The sequence below is a fragment of the Pan troglodytes genome, chromosome 8 (genome assembly GCF_028858775.2).
Source record: "Pan troglodytes isolate AG18354 chromosome 8, NHGRI_mPanTro3-v2.0_pri, whole genome shotgun sequence".
Lineage (NCBI taxonomy): Eukaryota > Metazoa > Chordata > Mammalia > Primates > Hominidae > Pan > Pan troglodytes.
Window position 1 is genome coordinate 75,138,281 of NC_072406.2, and position 21,277 is coordinate 75,159,557.

Genomic DNA, 21,277 nt, shown 5'->3' on the forward strand with positions numbered 1-21,277 from the left:
AGCTGTTGAGCACTTACTATTTGCTGGAGATTTCTTTACATGCTTTAAGTATTTTAGCTCATTTGGTCACCATGAAACACCCTGTAGTCAGTACTAGCAATGTGTCCCTTAATAGAAAGCGCAGCGATGTTAAGTGGTTTGTCCACACTACCAGTTAGGTGGAGCCAGGATTCAGACACAGGCTGATTATTCTAGAGCCAGGGTGCTTAACCACTAGGCAATGCTGTGCACTGTGTGTTTGCAGGCAACTTGTTCATGAAGTGAGTGCTGACTGAGCACCACTTATGTGTGCTGCACTGTGCTAGCTGCTGGGACAGTGATCAACGTGACAATTCCTGTCAGAGTAATCAGGCAATGCCAGCAGATCTAAGAAACTCCCATTCCCTGTGTGGTCAGCAAGGGCTTCTAGAAATGGTGACGTTTAACCAGAGGCCTGAAAGATGAGTAAGAGTTAGGCAGTGAGTCAGGAGGGAAGCTGGAGGAGGAAGAGGATACGGATGGGAATCCCTAGGGGTCAGTTCACAACGGCAGAAGCAGTTCACAACGGCAGACACTGTGCAAATATCAAGGAGTTACACACAGAGAGCGGAGAGACAGTCCTGACAGGGACTCAGGAGGAGGTAAAACTTGATCTAGGTCTTTAAAAATAGAGTAGGGTGGTAGGAATGTATATGATACATACTTAACATCTGTTGACATTTTCTCATATTTACATAACCCTCTCACTCAACTCAGACCCAGGGAACTGCCACATGGACAAAGGACTGACTCCAAGGGGTTAATCATCTGCCAATCAAAAGAAACCACAATGGACCGTTTTCTCTTTTCTCACTAAATCCACGTTGCAGAGATTTTGATGGTGCAAGGATGGGGTGGCTGCTGAAGGAAGCGCCAAAGAGGACAAGTATGGAATCCTGAGCCTCAACCCAGGCAGGCGCCTACCCATTCTGACACAGAGCATCAGAAACAGTTGGAAGCAAAGCCCACATCCATACAGCATATGCCCAGGGTCCATAGACTTGAAAACTCACACGGACCCCAGGCTCTGTCCCACAGCACACTGACTTGCAAACCCATGAAATGGTCCATGCCCACTCCCAGCTCCCCACTACTAGAGTGAGGCATCTTGCCTGGACCACCTGGCTCTGCCCATCTCAAACCTGCCTGCCTATGCAGTGGTTCTCCAATTTTAGCACACATTCAAATCACCCACAGGGCTTGCTGAACCATAGGTTGCCGGCCCCACCTCCAGAGTATCTGGTTCAGTAGGTCTGGGATGGTGCCAAGAATGTGCATTTCTAACAAGTTCCCAGGTGATGCCGATGCTGGTGGTCCCACATTGAGAATTGCTGCTCTTTGGCACCAGGCAAAGGCACCTCTCCAGAAAGACTTCCCCCAGCACTCCAGCCCTGCTGGCTTCTCTCCCCAGTCTTACTGCACATTTAAGTTAATATAGACTACAAAGATAAACCCAACTGCCTTGAGGAGCCAGACAGGCAATAGAATATGAGGGTTTGGACCAGCTTAGGTGCATTTGAGTACAGTTGTGTGAAAGATAGAAACTACTGTAAACTGGAGAATTCAGACACCAATAAAAGGGGGCAACTCACTCAGTTCTAGCCAATTTTTGCTGGGTGCGATTACAATACTACTATTTCAGAAATCTTGATTTTTATGTAAACTATCCCAATTTTTTAAAACTGGTTCAAGATTTTTGAAGACAGTAGGATGCATCAGGTGATCTCTTAGGCCTCTTGCAGCTTTAACACTTGATAGTTTGGGGCTTGTCAGGCATCCTGTAGAAAGTTCCCCAATCTGGGTCTGTGTGTTGTGTTTTCATGATTAGATTAGGGTTATGGACTTTTGTAAAGAATACAGCAGAGCTGAACATCCCTCATAGACATGTTTCTGATGTTCCTCCCTGTGATCAGCCACAACACACCATCAAAAGACTTTACAACAGCCCCACAGTGGGGAAAAGGGAGCCATGACTGGCCATATTTGCCAATTTCCATGGTGTAAATATTCCCACCACAGCCAATGTGGAGCACCCACTGTGATGGCACCAAACACGAAATTGGAAAAAGGTGTGCACAATTAGCCAGCTCTGTAGTAGGAGCGGGCTCCTGCACTGCTTGTCAACTTGCTTTATTTATCCTCTGTGTTCTAAATCTCAACAAGCCAACCCTCCCTTGGTTCTGACTGAATGCCAGTCATGCACTCAGCACTCCACTAAAGGTTGTAGAGGAGAGCAAAGGGCTGTAAAAGATTAGTCAAGAAGTTAGGGTGAGTGAGATTGCAAGTTTTGAGAAGCCTGGTTTCAAATCCAGATCTGCCTCTTGTGAGTGTGTAACCTTGGTCAAATTGCTTAACCTCTTTAAGCAATTGATTTTGTATATACAAATAAATATATATGTGTATATGTATGTTTATATATGTGTATATATTTTATATATGTACATTTTATATATACAGTACTTGCTAAGTACTAAAAAATTGTATATATATACATTTATTCACACACACGTAACATATGTCATATATATATATATACACACACATACACACAGCCTCTCAAGGAGCTTTCAGTCTAGCCCATATAAGGTTATATTAACATGTTCTAATTTAAAAGTTGCGTGGTAGTTACATGGGTGGTCATTTTATTATTCGTCTTTTAATTACACATGCATGGCATATAATCTTTCGAATGTATTATTTCACAATAAAAAATGATAATACAAATCTAAATGAAGTTCATCACTAAAATATGTCATCTCATTATCGCCCCAGCTCATCCATGTTACCATCTTGAAAAATGAGGTCATGACCCATTGGGAACTTGGCAGAGAACTTGGCCCTGTTGGATGTCAGCTGGACGCTTGAGAAAGCTAAGGGCATCTTAGTCCGTTTGCAGCTTATGGATGCCAGACTTGAAGAGATGTGAAGAGATTTCACTCAACTAAAGAGTATATGTGTTTATTCTTCCTGGGGACCCAAGTCAGAAATTCTAGCACTGCTACCACCACCATTGAGGGCTCTATTAAACTACTCCTGCAAATCATTAAGCAGGCTCAGAAATGGGGATAAGAGGAAATCTAGTGTGACTCAGAAAACACATAGGCCCATTTTTCACCTTCTATTTGAACACACTAGATGAAAGGCTTTCCAACAACTGAAATAAGTGATTCATATTTCTACCCAGGATCCACTAAATGTGGAGACTTCTCCCCCTTGTCCAAGTGATGCCTTGTTTTCAGGTGCTGTGTGTACTGAGAGCACCTGGAGCACTGGTGGACAGCAGGCATCCACCATTGGCAGTCAAGACCACGGGACCTTCCCTGGGCTTCAGGTTCCTTCCTAAACCAGTTGGATGCATCAGGTGACCTCTTACGCCTCGTGGAGCCTTGATACTCACTGGTTTGGGCTGCAGTAGAATACTCTGGTGATGTGTTCTGGTCTCTCAAGGTGAAGAAGAAACCCACACAATCAAATCACATTACCATTACCCCCTTGATTTCTTATGCTTTTCCTTTGTTCCCAGTAAGATATTCTGATGCAGAAAATAAACAGGGAAAACAGTTTATTGCATTTAACCAAGTAAATGATTAAATTAACTAATGTGGCTGGACAAGGTGTTCCATGCCTGTAATCCCAGCACTTTGGGAATCCAAGGCGAGTGGATCACTTGAGGTCAGGAGTTCGAGACCAGCCTGGGCAACATGGAAAAACCCTGTCTCTACCAAAAATACAAAAATTAGCTGGGTGTGGTGGTGCACGCCTGTCATGCCAGCTACTCGGGGGGCTGAGGTTGGAGAATCACTTGAACCTGGGAGGCGGAGGTTGCAGTGAGCCAAGATCGCACCACTGCACGCCAGCCTGGGTGACAGACTGAGACTCCATCTTAAGAAAGAAAGAAAGAAAGAAAGAAAGAAAGAAAGAAAGAAAGAAAGAGAGAGAGAAAAAAGAAAGAAAGAAAGAAAGAAAGAAGAAAGAAAGAAAGAAAGAAAGAAAGACAGAAAGAAAGGGTAACAATAAAATAACTAATGCCTAAATAATGCCTGCTATGTGCCAGGCACCACTCTAAGTACTTCACAATATATTGATTCAACTGAGGAAGATACTATATTATTGTCACTCCCAAATTACAGATGAGTAAACTAAGGCATGGAGCAATTAAGTGGTTTGTCCAACGTCTCATAACTTCTAAGTGGCAAAGCCAGGATTATGAATCCAGGTAGTTTGGCTCCGGAATGCAGACTTTTTAGACTGTATGTTATCCAAATATGTGGCTGATAGAGTTGCCTTCCTTTGAGGAAGGAAAGCTAAAAGATCTCATTTTGTCAAGCTTAGAAACTACTCAGAATCCAGAAGTTTGAAGTTTCTATTTAGAATCATCTTTGTCACAGATTCTAAAAAATGACTCTGATTTTACCTGAAAAGGTATCCAAAGTTTTGCCTAAAAATGTTATCAGTCACTTCTTAATAGATCAGCAGTGGGAAGACTTTAAAACACAGGACAAATCAACGTGGTAGAGAGCACACTTCACAGAGGCAGGAAACCAGGGTTCCAGCCATTCAGCCTCCGACCCAACAAGCTGTGCACCTTGGGGCAGGTGCTTCACCTCTCTGAACCTCAGATTTCTCACTTGTTGATGAAGAAGTGAAGACAGATGACTTTGGAGATACTTTGCCTCTCCAAAAGAGGCTGTGAGTCTCTATTCTTCCCCCAACTATACAGATTGTTGGTGATGAAGAGATAAGGCAAATGGCAAGCAAGTTTCGACTCTGCTCTGAAGGCAGACACAAGACATGTAAATTCAGATCCCAGGAATGTGAGAGGAAGCTCTGGCATGGCCTTCCTATTTCAACAAACAACTAATCAATGCAGCAGCAGCCTGGTAATTAATAGCCACCTTTTCATTTTCAGACTCTGCTCATCATAGACTAATCCTTCAAACTACATATTTTTACCAAAGTTCATCCCAGACCCAGAAGGCATAGACAAGAAGGGACCTTCCCACCACAATCCTCCTTCACACTCTCTATTTTTTACATTTGATGATAGAAACAAAACTCTTAAAATATTCAACACAAAATGTTTGAGACTTCCAAAGTTTATGAATCATAACATATCATCAATCTGTATAAAACATGACAAATAAATGGTAAGTTCCTTCCCTATACCACAGAATCTACTGAAGAGCAGGCACTCAATGAATATCTGTTGATTTGTAATAAGCGTGTTTATGTGAAGTTCTAATTGCTACCAATAAGGAATCAGACTCATGCATGTGCTGATGAAACCTCAGTTCCTTCTGGGTTAATCACATACTTCATTCATCATCAGACAAGGCGGTAAGACCTCCTCAACATTTACCGCGGAAACTAAGACTTTACCAGAACATCCAATGCCCAGACTTCTCTCTCACACACTTCACTTAGGAACCAGCAAGACGGATCTAGCACACAGACGCTAATACCTACAGTCACTCATGCTTGGGAAACCCTGAGCCTAGGACTTGATGAAAGTTTGGTGGATTATTCCCCAGCTCTCTTACCCATTTGGTTTTGTAACCTCAAGAGGTCAGAGCCAAAGGGCTTGTCAGTAAATGAAAGTGATTGGGGGAGGGGAGAGCGGGCAGAATTGTTAGTGAATTTAGGAAGTCACAGTCCAGTGGCTAGAGCTGCTTTGTCTTAAGAACCCCGTGTTCTGACTTTGAGGGACGCTGGATATCCGTGGCATTACTACCCAACCCAGGAGAAACCTGTCTCATGCAAGCCAGGAGACTTGAATCCATTATCTTAGTCTGTGTCTTTACAATCATGACACTAGGGTAGAGTAGCCTGAGGATCTTTTCTATATGGCCTTTTCTGAAAGGTCCGTATCAGGCTTGAACCATGAAGTAATTTGAAAATGACATTCTCATGGGATTTATTCCCAATTACAAAGACCATCGGTTAGTCCAAAGATGACCTTTAATTATCATTGTCATCATCTGAAGGCATTCAGTGACACTGGACTGCTGCTAGGATGTGTGGGGGAAGATGATATTCACCCTTTGGGAATTGAAGCACATCTCACTTCCTTAGAGTAACCTTTAGTCTTACAAAGAAGGCACTGCTCTTTACTTGACGAATTCTAACTAGCAATGAGATCTAGCCAAGGCTTGGAAGGTCTGGTCCTTAAATTCCAACTCTGCTGAGCGGAGAATGCATGTGGCCATTAGCTGAGTTTTCATCCTCAGTTGCCAATTCTTCCTCTCTTAAGAATAATCACAATAACTGTCATACTTCCAACTTTTATTGTATAGTTTTTTTTCAACTGCTCAAACACCTTCCCAAACAATACCTCATTTGGATCAACTAAATTCTAAATAGTTTACTTTACCCTGTCATTCTGTTAAAAGTTTTCTTTTTTTTCCAGTCAGTTCTGGAATCCCTCTTAATTTTCTATTGTGAAGTACTCCCCAGACCTCCTTTAAGCTATCTGGCTTAAAAAAATGAAGAGTTAAGGGCAGGGGTGTCCAGTAGAAGTTTCTTCAATGACAGAAATGCCTTATTCCTGCACTGTCCAATAGAACACTTGACATGTGGCTAGTGCGACTGAAGAACTCAATATTAAATTTTATGTTAGTTTAATTAATTTAAGTGAAACCAGCCACATGGGACGAGTGGTGCTGTAATGGACAGTGCGGAAGTTAAACTGTCAGTCATCATGATTTAACCTCCTTTCATTTCCAAGTGATACTGATTTCCACCCATAAAAGATTTTAAAGTTTAAGTCAAGTTTCTATATATTCCATATGGTTTAAAACTGGAGTTGTGTGCTCTCCCCTCAAATGCAAATATGGCCCAACCACAATGTGCGGCAGTAGCAACTTTATTCTTCTGTAGGGTCTAGGAACCTTCACATCCCTGCTGGGAAGGCTCCATTCTTTCAGGCTTGTGAATTCCCCACCCGGCACCCACACAGCTCAGGGCTTCTAAAGAGCGGCCCTTTGTCCCCTTGCCTTGTGTGTCAAGGAGGCAAAGGATTCTGCTGCATGGTAATTAATCAAGTGACCCACTCCTACCTTTGATGTGGAAGAAAATAGTTAGGACCACATTGAAGAGGAGAAAGTGAAAGACAGCGACAGAGAAATGGGGGGCAAAAGGAGAGACGAAACTTGCTAGAGAGATGAGGAAAAGATAAGGCAGAAAAGGGAAGACAGACATGGTGGTAGTGTAGGGCACAGGCATTTCAAAGACAGATACCAGCCATCCTTCACCATTCCCTATTCTCAGAAAAACCAGGATGCCTCCTACCACTGTGGCAAGTTCCTTTTCTACTGCTGGCCACATTCAAGCCATGAGTCAGCCTAACTCAGAATAGGGGCCTCATAAAGGTTTATTGGGATGGTTTCAACAATACCTATTCACTTCCTGCTCCAGGGTCCCTATGCTAGTTTTTGCTTGTATCAACAAGAGGTGCACCCAAAGGGAGCATTCAGAAAGATCCTGACTAAGCCAGGGTGCTCCAAGGAACACATGGTAAGTCTGCAGGTCTCCTGTAGTCGGAAACTGCCTTTATCCAACTGAAAAAAAACAGAAATCCACAACTAACCACAGAGAAGGCAGGGACTAGGAATAATTTGTGATTAAATACAATAACTTGGTGGCAAAACCCTTCTCAAGGCCTTGCAGGGTTACCTTTAAATGAAGCTCTTTAGACAGTGGCTGGGTGGAGGGTAGCCCTGAAAGAGAGGATTGAAAAAGATATGGTGTTATTTCATTCAATGAAAGAGAAATGAAGTAGTCAAAAACAACGGTTATGTTGGCATTTGTTTTGCCTTCCTTAAAAAAAAAAGAGAGCAAGAGCTATAATATGTGTTCCTTTTGTACATCTTAAAAACATGTTAGGGACACACCGAGCTGATAGATATGCAAAATTATGAATATTCCACTCAATAATTAAGCATGTCTTCTTTTCTTGGCCCTTTTAATGACAGCATTTCCTGTACAATCCATTTTAATCCAGTTCTTTGATATTTAAAAAAATGGAGATTCCTCTAATTGATTCATAGAGAATTTTTATTTATCCAAAGGAACTGAGAAAAGTTCAGTTTGGAGATAATTACTGGAGCTTTTTTATGAGGTTAAGAGTTGGCATGTACAGGGGAAATTATCAAAGATGCAACAAATTGATCTGCAGTTTCTCTAGAGAACAAACTTGATTTCACTCAACTGCATAAACACACAGACCCAACACACTTACCCTCTTCACGGTTCTCAGCTCAGCTGGATTTGGGGCCAGGCTATAATGTTATAAATGTTTTAAATGAGGAGCCAACCCTCTTGGGTCCTGTAAACATGTCCAGTTTTCCCTGATCAGACATCGGAGTCTGCTTAGGTCTGTCATAGGTGAATAGGTTTGTTCCCAGCCTATCCAACTCAAACCCTCTAGGAACTTATTTGAAAACCACAGAACATCATTCCATGCTTGATTTTGCACTAAGATCTTTCAGTGGGTTGAAACATACTGCACTTAAGAGCAGGTGTTCCTAGCTCCCGGCCCAGCTCCACGCCTGAGGAGGCTGCAGAGGGCATGCCATTCTCATTAACAATGCACCATTGCCAATGTCTCTTCCTGAAATAGGCTCACCTTGTTTCAGACAGAAGAAGGGGGTCAGACACAAGCAATACCTTGGCCACTCTATCTCCTGGGAAAATGCTTGCTTGCAAACCAAGGAAGGACACAAATAAGCATTAATACATGACTGTTCTCTAGATACATTAAGAAGGCCCCAAAGTGTCTTGAAGGGCAAACTTTGCCCTTAACCCTGATCTGTTGATACCCAAATTGATCCTAACATAGAAGGAAATTCAATGAGTATCTCCAATTACAGAGGATGGCCGATCAGAGATTTTATTTTATTTTACATTTTTTGAGAGAGGGTCTCTCACTCTGTTGCCCAGGCTGGAGTGCAGTGGCACAATCATAACTCACTGCAGCCTTGACCTCCCAGGCTCAGGTGATCCTTCTGTCTCAGCCTCCTGAGTAGCTGGGACTACAGGCATGTACCACAATGCCCAGATCATTTTTTTTTTAATTTTTTTGTAGAGACAGGATCTCACTTTGTTGCCCAGGCTGATCTCAAACTCCTGGGCTCAAACAATCCTCCCACCTCAGCCTCCCAAAGTACTGGGATTACTGGCATGAGGCATCATGCCTGGGCCAGAATTTTAGATACTATATTGTGTGACTAGCTGGAATGATATGGAAGATTTCCAAATCCAGAAGACTCAAAGACTCATTCTCCTTTCCTAATTTCCAATGAAATGCACATTTTGGGTCACTGGTGACTTACACAAGCTGATAAAATATCATCTCTTTCTGAACAGCTGTCCTGTCAGCTCCAGATAGTTGCTAAAGTGCTAGTAACAATAAAACATTGCAACATCACAAAGACTCACTCCGTCTATTTGACCAGGATGTCACGTACAGCACTGAGAAAGAATACCTTCTGTCAGAGGCCCACCCACGGCCTTCCCTGCAGACTTGGTGGGGGGAGTGCCATTGTGCAGGCATGGAGCTCCGTACCCTCCACACCCAACTTGCTCACACTTAAGCAGTTCTTCACATCAGCCTGGCTAGCTGGCTCCAGGCCTCCAAAAATGAGAGGGAGAATAAAAGGGTAACTGGTCAAAAGCAATTTCTGTTTCCAGGCACTTCATTCCTTTTGCATTTCAATAGTTGCTGTAATGAAAGAAGAAGGAGGGGAGTTTCTCCACTAAGTGTGGGAGAAAATGAAGGGAACCGCATGAGGACAAGAAATAGGAAGGCACAAAAATCTTTATGATTTGACAAATATAAATTATTCTAGAAACATAATAAATAACACTTATCAGGCCAGGCGTGGTGGCTCATGCCTGTAATCCTAGCACTTCGGGAGGCCGAGGCAGGGGATCACTTGAGGTCAGGAGTTTCAGACCAGCCTGGCCAACATGGTGAAACCCCCATCTTTACTACAAACACAAAAATTAGCCTGGTGTGGCAGCACACACCTGTAATCCCAGCTACTTGGGAGGCTGAGGCAGGAGAATTGCTTGAACCTGAGAGGCAGAGATTGCAGTGAGCCGAGATTGTACCACTGTACTCCAGCCTGGGCAACAAAAGCAAAGCTCCATCTCAAATAAATAAATAACACTTATCATCAAGTATTTACTATACAACAGGCACTGGGTGTGCATTATTTCATTTACTTCCAATACAAGTTGCCCTATGAGGTAGACATTTTATTTCCCTTTTACAGTTGAGGAAAGTCAAGCTTTCAGCCCCAGTTGCACAGGTGGTAACCAAAAAAGGCAAGGTTTGAGCCCAGGCCATCTGACCCCTAGGCCTGCCTCTTATAGGCTGTAATACCTCTGCTATGACAGCCAGACAGAGGCACATGAGGACAGCTTCTAGCCCAGCTAACATCTTAAGAGCAAGAGAAATATTTTCCATGTCACCTTTCATAATTACCTACCATTACATTTTAGGATGCCCATCTTTCTTTTCACTGGCTTCTTCTCTAGTGCAGAGAGCAAGGACTATCTCAAGGGCTGTCAGGTGGCACAGGAAATCAAACATTGGTCCTAAGTGGCGAGCACCTGGCCAAGTCAGGCCAGACAAAGGCCAACCACATTTTCTTTTTAATAAGGGTATTAGTCTGCTCAATCAGGAGACATGGTGTATCTGATGTTCAGCAAGATATTTGACCAAGTCTTTCAGGATACTCTGGTGGGCAGGATGGAGAAATGCAGAGATTGGCATTGTGACAAGTTGTCTTCCCCACAAACTGCTGAGGAATGGGCTGATGTCAGTCTCAGACATTGCTCTCCAGACTTTTTATCAACATTCCAGACAATCTAAACTCTCACAGGTGCTCCCCATTCCCCTCTGAGGAGTTGAGCCCCTTCTCCTGGCATCTCGCTCTGCCAGTCCCATTCATACGTACCCACCGCCCCTCCCCCAGGCTGTGCTTTCTTTTGTCTCTGGTCCTTGGATCATGGGATTGCCCCACCTGGAACACTCTTCTTTCACTAATGCCACATCTCTTGCATCTCAGCTTAGAGGTAACTTCCACAAAGAAGCTTTCTCTGACCACCACCCTCGAAACTGGACAAGATGTTCACCCCTGGGTCACCCTTCCACGTGTGCACCCAAACATGCACACCACTCATCATCACAGGTACTGTTCATGTTGTTGGTGACTGGTTTGTATTCGTCATTCGACTATAAATTCCATGACAGAAGGGATATGACTACCTTGCTCACCATTTTATCTCTGATATCCAGTACCATGATTGGCATATTATAGCAGGTTTTCAGTAAATGTTTGTGGAATGAATAATTGAATAAAATCAAGTAACCTCGGACTAATGACAAAATCAGCATTTTAAAAAGGTGTCAATAGTCTAGGACAGTGGGGTGACTCCAGCAAGATTAACTGGGATCAATGTTAAATAAAACACATGGGTTTAAAAAAAGATCATCAACTCAAATACTAGGTGGGAGACATATGATTGTAGCAGCACTTGTGAAAAGACATGGGATTTTTAATTGTGAGTTGAATGTCATTGGTCCACTCAAAATGATAATGTAATTTTTGTATTTATGGTTAGGCACAAAGTATCTTAGAAGTAATGAATTTTGAACCAGTCAAACCACATTGAGTACTGGTTCTGTTCCAGTTGCTATATTTTAATATAAAAGATGACAAAACAGACTGCATGCAAAGCAAAACAATCACAAAGAAGACAGTATTAAAAACCAAGTTATACAAAAAATGGCCAAAGGATCTTGTATTGTTCAACCTCGACAAAAGAATGTTTCGCTAGAAGGCATGATCACGGTCATGTGGAAGGCCAATTAGACTTGTTCTGTATCTGTTTTGAAAGTAGGCCCAGCACTGGGTAGAAGGTACAGGTGTGGAGGAGAGATTTCCAGCCCAGTATAGAGCTCATCTTATGGGATGAGAGTTGTTAGGAAGTGGATAGGGGAAAGGGGATTGGCGTGGTTGGGAGCATCCCAAGAAGTCTTCGAAGAGAGTAGTCTTCAACTAAATGGATGCCTACTTGGCAGGGATATTATATTGGGGATTTTAAGAAACAAATGCAGATTTAGACTTGACAGACTCCACAAAGACCCTTTCGGATAATTCAGGAAATAATCTGCAGGCCTCGTGTTGTTGCATTTCAGTGACATCCTCAAATTTGCATGATGGAGCCAAGGCAGCCACATTACTTGATCCCACTAACCCTGAGCTGTTTCAGATCTGTGTTGTATTTCACCTCTTGACTTGGAGCCTTATAAACTAGAACTCAGGAGACCTGGTTTTAGTCCTGAAGTCCAGAGGATAACTTGTCACTGATTAGCTGAGGGCTTATCATTGTGTTTAAGCTCAACTTCTACAGCTGTAAAATAAGGAAGTTTGGACCCATTTGTTCACTTAGTTCTTGCCATATACACGTTTTAAAGCATTGATGTTTCTCAGACCTGGTCCTAGGACCATAGCATCAGAATCACCAAGGGATACTATTGAGTGTATCGATTCCTAGGCTCCATGCTAGAATCTGTGAGTAGAACCCAAAAGTATACATTTTTAATAAAACACCATCAATCACTAATAGGCACACTGAAGATCTAGAAATGATTTAAAAGGGTCTGTGTTCCTTTAAGATCAGCACAGCAGATAGGCAGAATTCAGGCATAGAGAGGTTAACTTGGTGGCCCACATCTCTTGGTAAAATTGTTCCTAGAAGAAAATAATCAGGACATCTCCTGTTCTCTTTGAGGACCTGAAAACTGAAATCAGGTGGGTGGAGAACTAGAATAGTCTCCAAGACATCTCTAGTATGGCTGGAGAAGACTCAAACCCTGTCTGGTGAGGAGAGAACCAGAGCTTTATAACAATAGGCAGCCACACACTCTCCAACTCTCCACAGCAGGTGAGGACAACAGCAGGCACAACTCCACAGCAGGTGAGGACAAAATAGCAGGCACAGCTGCCAGACTGTAGAGAAAAGTATAGGGCAAGGCCTGGCAAGAAACTCTCACTCCACACATTTATCCCTTGGGAGAAAGATGAATCAGGGGTTGAAAAATTGGGCAAATTAAAAAGCAAGGGATGCTCTTAATTAACTGAAAACCATGCTCCACCAGGCTCAGGAAAGCAAGCGTTTCAGATCACAGAGAGATGACTCTATCACAGTTGTAATCATTACACAGAATATTTAGCCCTGCAAAATATTTTTGTCTCCCAATTTCGAGGTCCCAGAGAACTGTTTTCTCAAACTTGCCATGAAATTTCCTTGGTTTGAAGACCGAGTAAAATTAATAGAGTTCTTTATTTTAATTGGTGAAGAGGAGTCTATATTTAAAAGCCCTTTGGCTACAGACCCCAAGTAGATGTTAGACTATCACCACTCACAAGTCCATTTTCTCACATATAATTCCACTGAGGTTTTCCTGAAACTGAGACTCATTAGCAAAAGTTTTTTTCTTAATCTCTGTTTGAAATGCACATGACATTGCTGGTTATAAAAATTCTGGTTTTGTCCTATAGCTTCTTATCTAGGCAAGCGCCCTAAAATAACAGAAGTTTCACTAAGTCAGCTGCTTGCATAAGCCTCACTGTCTGATATTTAAGCTGAAATGTCCCAGATGCTGGCACATTCAATATTTATACATTTAGCAACTACCTCAAACTCCTGCCCAATCCCTCCACAAAAACAAATCCATGGATGCTCATCATAAATAGAAGTATTGCTTAATAGAGAGGTTTCCAACTGTTTCGATGAGGCATATTGAAAAGGTTAAGACCACAGATTTGCCCATGAGCATGCCAAACATTTGGGTCTTGCACAAACCAGAACAACTTTTGATGTCCCTCTCCTCTTAAAAATTACAGAAAGGCTTTATTTCTAAGTCATGAGCACTAGTCAATCACAAAGTCATACACACTGAAACCTCCAATAGCATCTCCTTAAATGACACCTTCTGTCTCTCGGCTCTAAAGTCACTTAGGTGCCTTTATCAAATCAGCTACAAAGCAAATAAATCCTGTGAAGAAAATATTACTAATGCTGAAAAGAATAAAAACTAAAGCTTGCCTATGAAGAAAGTTAATTTCACATTCCTATCAGAGAGTCATCCAGTAATACTTCTGGAAAAATAAAAAGTACCTTACCCAGAAACAGTTGAATTAGCAGATGGATTTTGACAGGACCTGCATAATTAAAGTTTCCACTGCAGCTTTAGAAACTCCTGTTCTGAAACCCATTTTGTCAGCCAATGCTAAAGAATGTTTTTTTGGCTCGGGAATATAAAATCCAAATAGTCCCAGAGGAGAAGCTGCCTCTCAGCCTGGACACCCTCAAGAACTGCCTTTCAAAACTCTTTCCCCTGGAAATGGATCTTGACATTGACATTGTCATGTTAATTGGCCAAATTCAAACACAAGTCATCTCTTGAACTAGCAATTGGAAGACCTTTGGGTAGTCTGTTTTAAAACTTTTTCCTAAAGGAAAAGAGACATGCTAATAAAAAGTCAGCCTTGGCATGCTAGTCCCTAATAATTAAGGACCCGAGACCAAAATGCTGTTTGTTAGCTGCTGCTGGCCAAGAAAGCCTTCTTCTTTCCACATATTCTCCACTGGGCAGTACGAACATGCACTCAGACCTCAAAACCCAATATAATAATAAATGGTTAGACGTGGTATGAATAAATTGTCACCTACATATGTCTAAAACCTTGTATCAACCAACAGTTTTACTCTTCTTCTGAAGCAAATTTTGTTCCATTTTAATACACACCTATTCACAAGGAACAGAAATAAGCATTTAAAGGTGGGGCAATGAGGGTCTCACAGCTCCAGATCCATGGCCTCCATACAAAGCAACCAACTAAGGGGACTGGGGCAAATGCAGAATACAAAGCTCGTGATGGATAAAAGATGCAATATCCCCAACTAAAATCTTCTCACCTACCAAAAATAAAAATAAAAACAAAAAACAAAAAAAAAAACAGTAAACAGCATTCTTGAGATGGGATTTTGATTTCTGGGCCTGAAGGTAAGATGTCAGTCATGTTGCCAAAACCAGTGCTATTTCTGAGTCATTCTGTTCCTGGGTCTGGAAATGACCATGGCAGAGTTCAAAGAAGGATGACTTAGTTTCTAGGACTCCATAATTGGAAACCATAAGGCCCTGTCTCACCAATTACTAACCAAGAAATATTTTTGACACATCGTTTCTGCCTGGTTCAGATCTACTACTGAGGACATATCCTTAAACTTGATTAAAAGAAATGAATGGCACAATTGGAAAGCATAACTAGAAATAAATGCTCCATATGTAAGAAAAATGTAGATTTTACATAACTGAAGACATGTAAATGTTGGCTGTATTACAGTTTCTGTAAAACTCCTCCCACTGATTTGAAACCCTCAAGCATCAGTTCAGAGGAGTCACTGACAGAGTCTCTTGCCCAACTGGTTGCAGGAACCTAATACTGGCAAATGTGCAGTGTGCAGCACGTATGTCTCTGCTTTAGAAATCAGGCTGTGCAGGGCCACTGGTGTTGTGAAATAAGTCTTCCATCTTAGGAGTGAAACTAAAGGCTCGATCTGTTTGTATCTGAGAGCTGGAAAAACCCAGGAAATGGACTCCCTCTTTAGAAATGAGCAATGAGCAAAATTAAGATGTAAATTAAATGGCCTGGAAGTCAATGCTGGCTTACCTTGGGGAAGCTGATGGCGCTCTGTAACCAAGTCCTAAATAGCAGATGCTTTGGGCATTCCCAAGAGGGTGGCCATTTAGGCCCCTGGGAGGGTTGGGCACACCATAGCACTGCCTTCTGGTAGAACTGAGGACCCAGAAAGAAAGAAACAAAGAAAAGTTGAAGGAAATCAGAACATGCCATCCCAAAAGATGCCAATTTGGCATATTAGGTATTTTGAGCTGAAGGCAACTAAAAAACAGCAGATGCAAGAATGACTCTTTGGCCTTTCCCTTTTTACCTAAAGAAAGAACTAAACTTCCCATGACAATGGTGCCTTCTCTTTTGCCAAAAAGAGGAAAACATTCTTATTATGGGGTGAGGGATGGAATGGGATTAATCTGTATAAACAAACCTGACAAAATAACCCTTATGTTCCATTAGTTCCTCCATTATTTCCTCATCACTTTCTCACAATTTGCCACCCCTAGCCCAAATCCCTTTTTCCTTTGTCTTGTCAGATCTTCATAATTCACTTTTTTTTAATTAAAACTGTAAATAAGCTTTCAGACATATCTCTTTTTTTGGATCTTTATTTCTTTTTTTCTTTTCTTTCCTTTTTTTTTTTTTTTTTTTCCCCACAGGGTCTCACTCTGTTGCCCAAGGTGAGCACATTGGTATGATCACAACTCACTGCCACCTCCGCCTCCTGGGCTCAAGCAATTCTCCTGTCTCAGCCTCCCAGGTAGCTGAGACCACAGGCATGCACCACCGTGTCCAACTAATTTTTTATTTTTTGTAGTGACAAGGTCTCACTGTGTCACCCAGGCTGGTCTCAAACTCCTGGACTCAAGAGATCCTCCCGCCACCCACCTCTGACCTCCCATCTCCCAAAGTGCTGGGATTACAGGTGTGGGCCACTGCTCTCGGCCGGAACTTCATTTCCTATATATAAATGCATGTAAAAATATTAACATCAAATAAAGTTTGTATGCTTTTCTCCTGTTAATCTGTCTTTTGTTAAGTTTAATTCTCAGGCCCAACCACAGAACCTCAGAGGGTAAAGGAGAAGTCTTTTCCCCCATACAAGGTCTTCAGGGTCTGGGAAGGCCATAGAAGTAGCTGGATACAAAAGTGTTTACAATGGAGAGAATACATTGTATTCTGGGCTGGGTATAACGTAACTGATGTGGAAACACAAATATAAATATATAACCCCACCTTGGCACTGGTTTTATGCATAGTTGGAAGAAACCAGTAGTTATCAAGAGCTGGTCCCATTTTAAAAATTATTCCCCCCTATCTTATCACCCTATGCCACTACATTCACACACACACACGGGCGCGCGCGCGTGAAATCAGGTTGAAGAACCATAGGGACATCCTTATTCTGAAGCCCTCAGAGAACACTTAATCCTATCCGCTAATGTGACCAAAGAGAATATTGAGGTTAGAGACATACTGTGACTTAGCCAAGGTCTAGGCAGGACTACAGTCCAGGCACCCAGTCTCCTAATCCAGTACTCTCTCCTCTACACTAGCTAAAGTGTGTGAAGGTGCTTAACCACAGCAATAGACATTGTAACAGCCATCCTCTCAACCTTTCACTTATAGGACACATGTTCACTAGCCAAGCATTTTAGTGGCCTCATCTCTCCTTAGGCATGGCTCCAGTCTCCACTCCATTCTCCCCACACCCTCACTTCCAGTCTAAGAAGCCTAAGGTCTCTCCGCCCATTTCAGCAAAGCCACAGAAACTTAAAACTGAGTGGCCCAGGAATGGCAGAGTCTAGCAGGGCTGGAGCACTCTGTTTATCGGAGGGAAGAGAGAACTACTGGAGGCCAATGGAAATGGAAGATATTTTGAAGATAGATTGCAACGGGTCTTGAATATCCTGCTGAGAGATAGAGAATAAAAAAGGCTAGCAACCTTTTTAATGGATGGCCCCAGCCTGCTCGAAGATGACTGATTCATTATGATAGTTGTATTTGTTTCTTTCTCTATTTAATGTTTGTGATCCCGCTAGAGTGGATGCTCTTTGAAGGCAAGAACAATGACTCTCATGCTCAACTCCACATCCCCAGTGGATAGCAAAATGCCTGACACACACAAGTCCTCCAAAGCTATCTGTTGACTGAAGGAATACACACAAAACTACAGACATACAACTCCCCTTACATTTGTTATTGTGAACTCTCTTGGTCAGTGGCCAACATTTATATTTTGGGAAGTAAAGATCACCCAGTTGTCACTACCTTGGTAGTTTGTCCCCACCACTTACAAAGATGGAGGGAGAGAGTTAGCCAATATCAGGATAGAACAATGGCCTGGAAGTGAAGAAACTTCTCTGGCTGGCTCAGTCTCTGACTCACACATGACCAAGGACAAATCATTTAACCTCCTCTTGCCTTGTTTTTACTGTATGCAAAATAGAGCCGATAACAATACAAGCCTCCTCCTTCCCTCTGAGGGATATTCTGAGAATTGGAGAGATGCTATCTTAGAAGTGATTAGAGCTCCTAAGAACTGGGCTTTCAATACAGAAGCAGTGTTGTTCTCAGGCTGTGCTACAGCTGTTGTTTTTCATCATGAAAGGTAATATTGTAAGGCCTTGTTGGCAACAATAGGAAACTGTTGCTATGTGTTGACACAATGATACAACAAGCAGGAGGGCAGGCACCTTAAAAGTTTAATGGTTCTGATTTCATTCCTTGAATTCCTTCTTCCTCACCTCAAACCTCAATCTCCATTATTCTTTATGGATAGGTGTTTTTAAATGTTTTTTCTTTCTGACTTTCCTCAGCTGCCAGGACATCTGGAGAAAAAGCTGGTCCAAGACATAAGTATATTTTTCCTAATTGAATCATAGAACCATGGGGGGAACGTGCTTCATAAGGAGTCACTTAGTTCATTCAATTCGACAAACTATTTCTGAGCATTTTCTGTAAAAGGACATATATAAAGATGAATAAAAGCTGTGACCATATTTTCGGAAGAGATGTATGGTCTGACAGGCGCGGGTGTACTTATATGAGCAGTAAGACAGGAAAAAAAAAGTCACTTCCCTGGAAAATCATGATCATATAGAGGTTGTGCATATCAAACATGGTTTCAGCTTTTGCAGGAGCTCACAGGCAGTGCCAGAAACAGATACAAACTCTTCACTACAAAACAAGGCAAGCTGTAAATGACTTAGAAGTAAACTTGCCTGGGAGTACAGAGGAGAGAATTTATAGTTCTGACTCTGAGGATTAGGAAGAGACATTCAGAAGAGGGAATATTTAAGCTCAGCAAGGACAAGTCTCTCAACAATGAGAACAGTGTGTGCAAAGCCACGGAAACATAAAACGGAGTCAGACAGGGATGGTCATCAGAGTCCAGGGGACTGGAGTGCTGTGCACTTTGGGGAGGGTTGGATGGGGTTAGAGATGGAAGGGATTTGAGAGACAACTTGTAAAGAGACAAAAGTATCAACGCTTGCTGAGAGGCTGGGAATTCATACTAGCAATAAAGGGCATCATAAATGTTGAGTTGGACAGGAAGATACAACTTGTGCTTTGGAAATGATAGCTCCTAGAATCTGGGAGACGATGTGGATGACTACTGCAATAATTCAGAAAGCAGATGCTGAGGCTTGAACTAGCCTTCAAGATATGGAAGAGAGGAGACAGGGTTTGATCAACTATGAACAAACAGGATGAGGTTCTCGAAGCAGAGGAGGAGTGGAAAGTGATGCTTGGAAGAACCGTGGTCTAACTATTCCATTATGTTTATGCTATCAGCCCAAATGGCACCTTCCTATGCCAAGACCTGTGGCCTGAAGTTGAACCACCTTCTGGGTTTTAGCATGAAATCCTTACTTCCTCTAAAGCAAGAATTGGCTCCTGTTTAGATTGGAACACCATAACCAAGCCATGTTCATGGGGCCACAGAGTAGAATGGCAGGAAAGAAAGTAGATGCATAAAAAAATGAAACAAATAAAGATAGAAGAAAATAAGAAAAGTTGGCCAGGTGCGGTGGCTCACGCCTGTAATCCCAAAACTTTGGGAGACCAAGGCAAGAGGACTGCTTGAGCCCAGGAGTTTGAAACCAGCCTAGACAACATGGTGAAACCCTGACTCTACAAAAAGATACAAAAATTTGCTGGGTGTGGTGGTGTATGCCCGTAGTCCCAGCTACTCAAGAGGCTGAGGTAAGAGGATCACCTGAAAGATCAGGAAGTTGAGGCTGCAGTGAGCCATGATCATGCCACTGCACTCCATCATGGGCATCAAAGTGAGACCCTTTCTCAAGAAAAGAAAGAGAGAGAGAGAGAAGGAAAGGAAGAAAGAAGGAAAGAAAGAAAGGAAGGAAGGAAGGAAGGAAGGAAGGAAGGAAGGAAGGAAGAAAAAAAGGGAAGAGAGATGAATGACTGCCAATAATGATGTCTCACTCCGGGTGCTTTCTCCAGCTCTAGAGCTTAGAAAGTCATCTGAAAGAATATTCCCAGTCTCCACAGATGAGAGACAAGCAGCTATTGTTCTTGGCCTCTTTCAATACATTATAACTTTAGGGGACTAGTTTAGAGCAAAGAACTCTGTAAAGACCATCACAATCTCTCTAACTTGGGATTGCCAATGATGTCAATGTTTACTCCAACGTTTGAAATGTCTCCATAATTAACTAACTCATTTTGCACATAGTTTGACTAGCCATTATGATTGTAAGATCTCCAAATGCATTAATTCATTCAACATTCGACCAAGTTTATTATGTATATACCATACACTCAGCTCTGTGCTAGGCTTCAAAGAAACTGACATGAACAAAACTAACAATCCCTGACTTCATGGAACTTATAGTCTAATAGGGGATACAGAGAAAATATTTTAACACCTAAACACTTTCATTACAATTTGGTCATGAAGGAATAGCATAGGCACCATGGAGCAACCAGATCTGGTCCCATCCATTTTCACAGACTTGAAGGATGGGTGGGAGTTTGCCAAGCAATAACTGGAAGAAAGTGGATTCCAGGTAGAGACAATAGTGATGTGAGCCTGAGATGGGCCTTCTGGAAGGACAATGTGGCTGGAGCCTTGAGAGCAAGTGGCAGAGTAGCTGGAGGTGAGTATGGAAACTCACAGAGGCAAGCCTTCTCCATGTCCTGTCATTACTGCCTTAGCATCTAGAATCAGAACACATGAAGAAATGCATCATGGAGTACTAGAAGTATCCTAGCCTATTGGCAACAAGATGCCCCCCATGCTGAATTCATCTTACCTAATGGCATGAGGCTGGATGAAATGGCTTTCATAACTTTGCTTATGCCAAGAACAGCCTTGTAGAAGCTCACAAGAATGAAGATAGCATCTCTCTTACCTGTGTTATTATTCATCTATTTCATGGCAGTAAAACCAATGGTTGTAAACTGACTCTAAAGTTAGTTCAATACCCCCTTTTCAGGGAAGAGGAGAGATATGCAGGAGCTAGTTCTCAACAGTCATGTTGATATAACAGACACTGTTCTTTTAGGTCAAATGTCTTTATCCA

General features: G+C 42.2%; 1 long non-coding RNA gene across 2 annotated transcripts in view; it reads right to left on the reverse strand.

Moving 5' to 3' along the window:
- The window catches only part of LOC107966925 (uncharacterized), a 58,177-nt gene that overhangs the window by 24,006 nt on the left and 12,894 nt on the right, over positions 1–21,277 (reverse strand). The window contains exons 4-6 of one of the 2 annotated variants that reach the window (XR_001706983.3): positions 15,765–15,890; positions 7,690–7,733; positions 7,370–7,574 (exon numbers count right to left, since the gene is read on the reverse strand). This is a non-coding gene — a long non-coding RNA (uncharacterized LOC107966925). Of the gene's footprint in view, positions 1–7,369; positions 7,575–7,689; positions 7,734–15,764; positions 15,891–21,277 lie in introns of those variants that run through there. The other variant, XR_008537399.2, reaches the window with a different exon arrangement.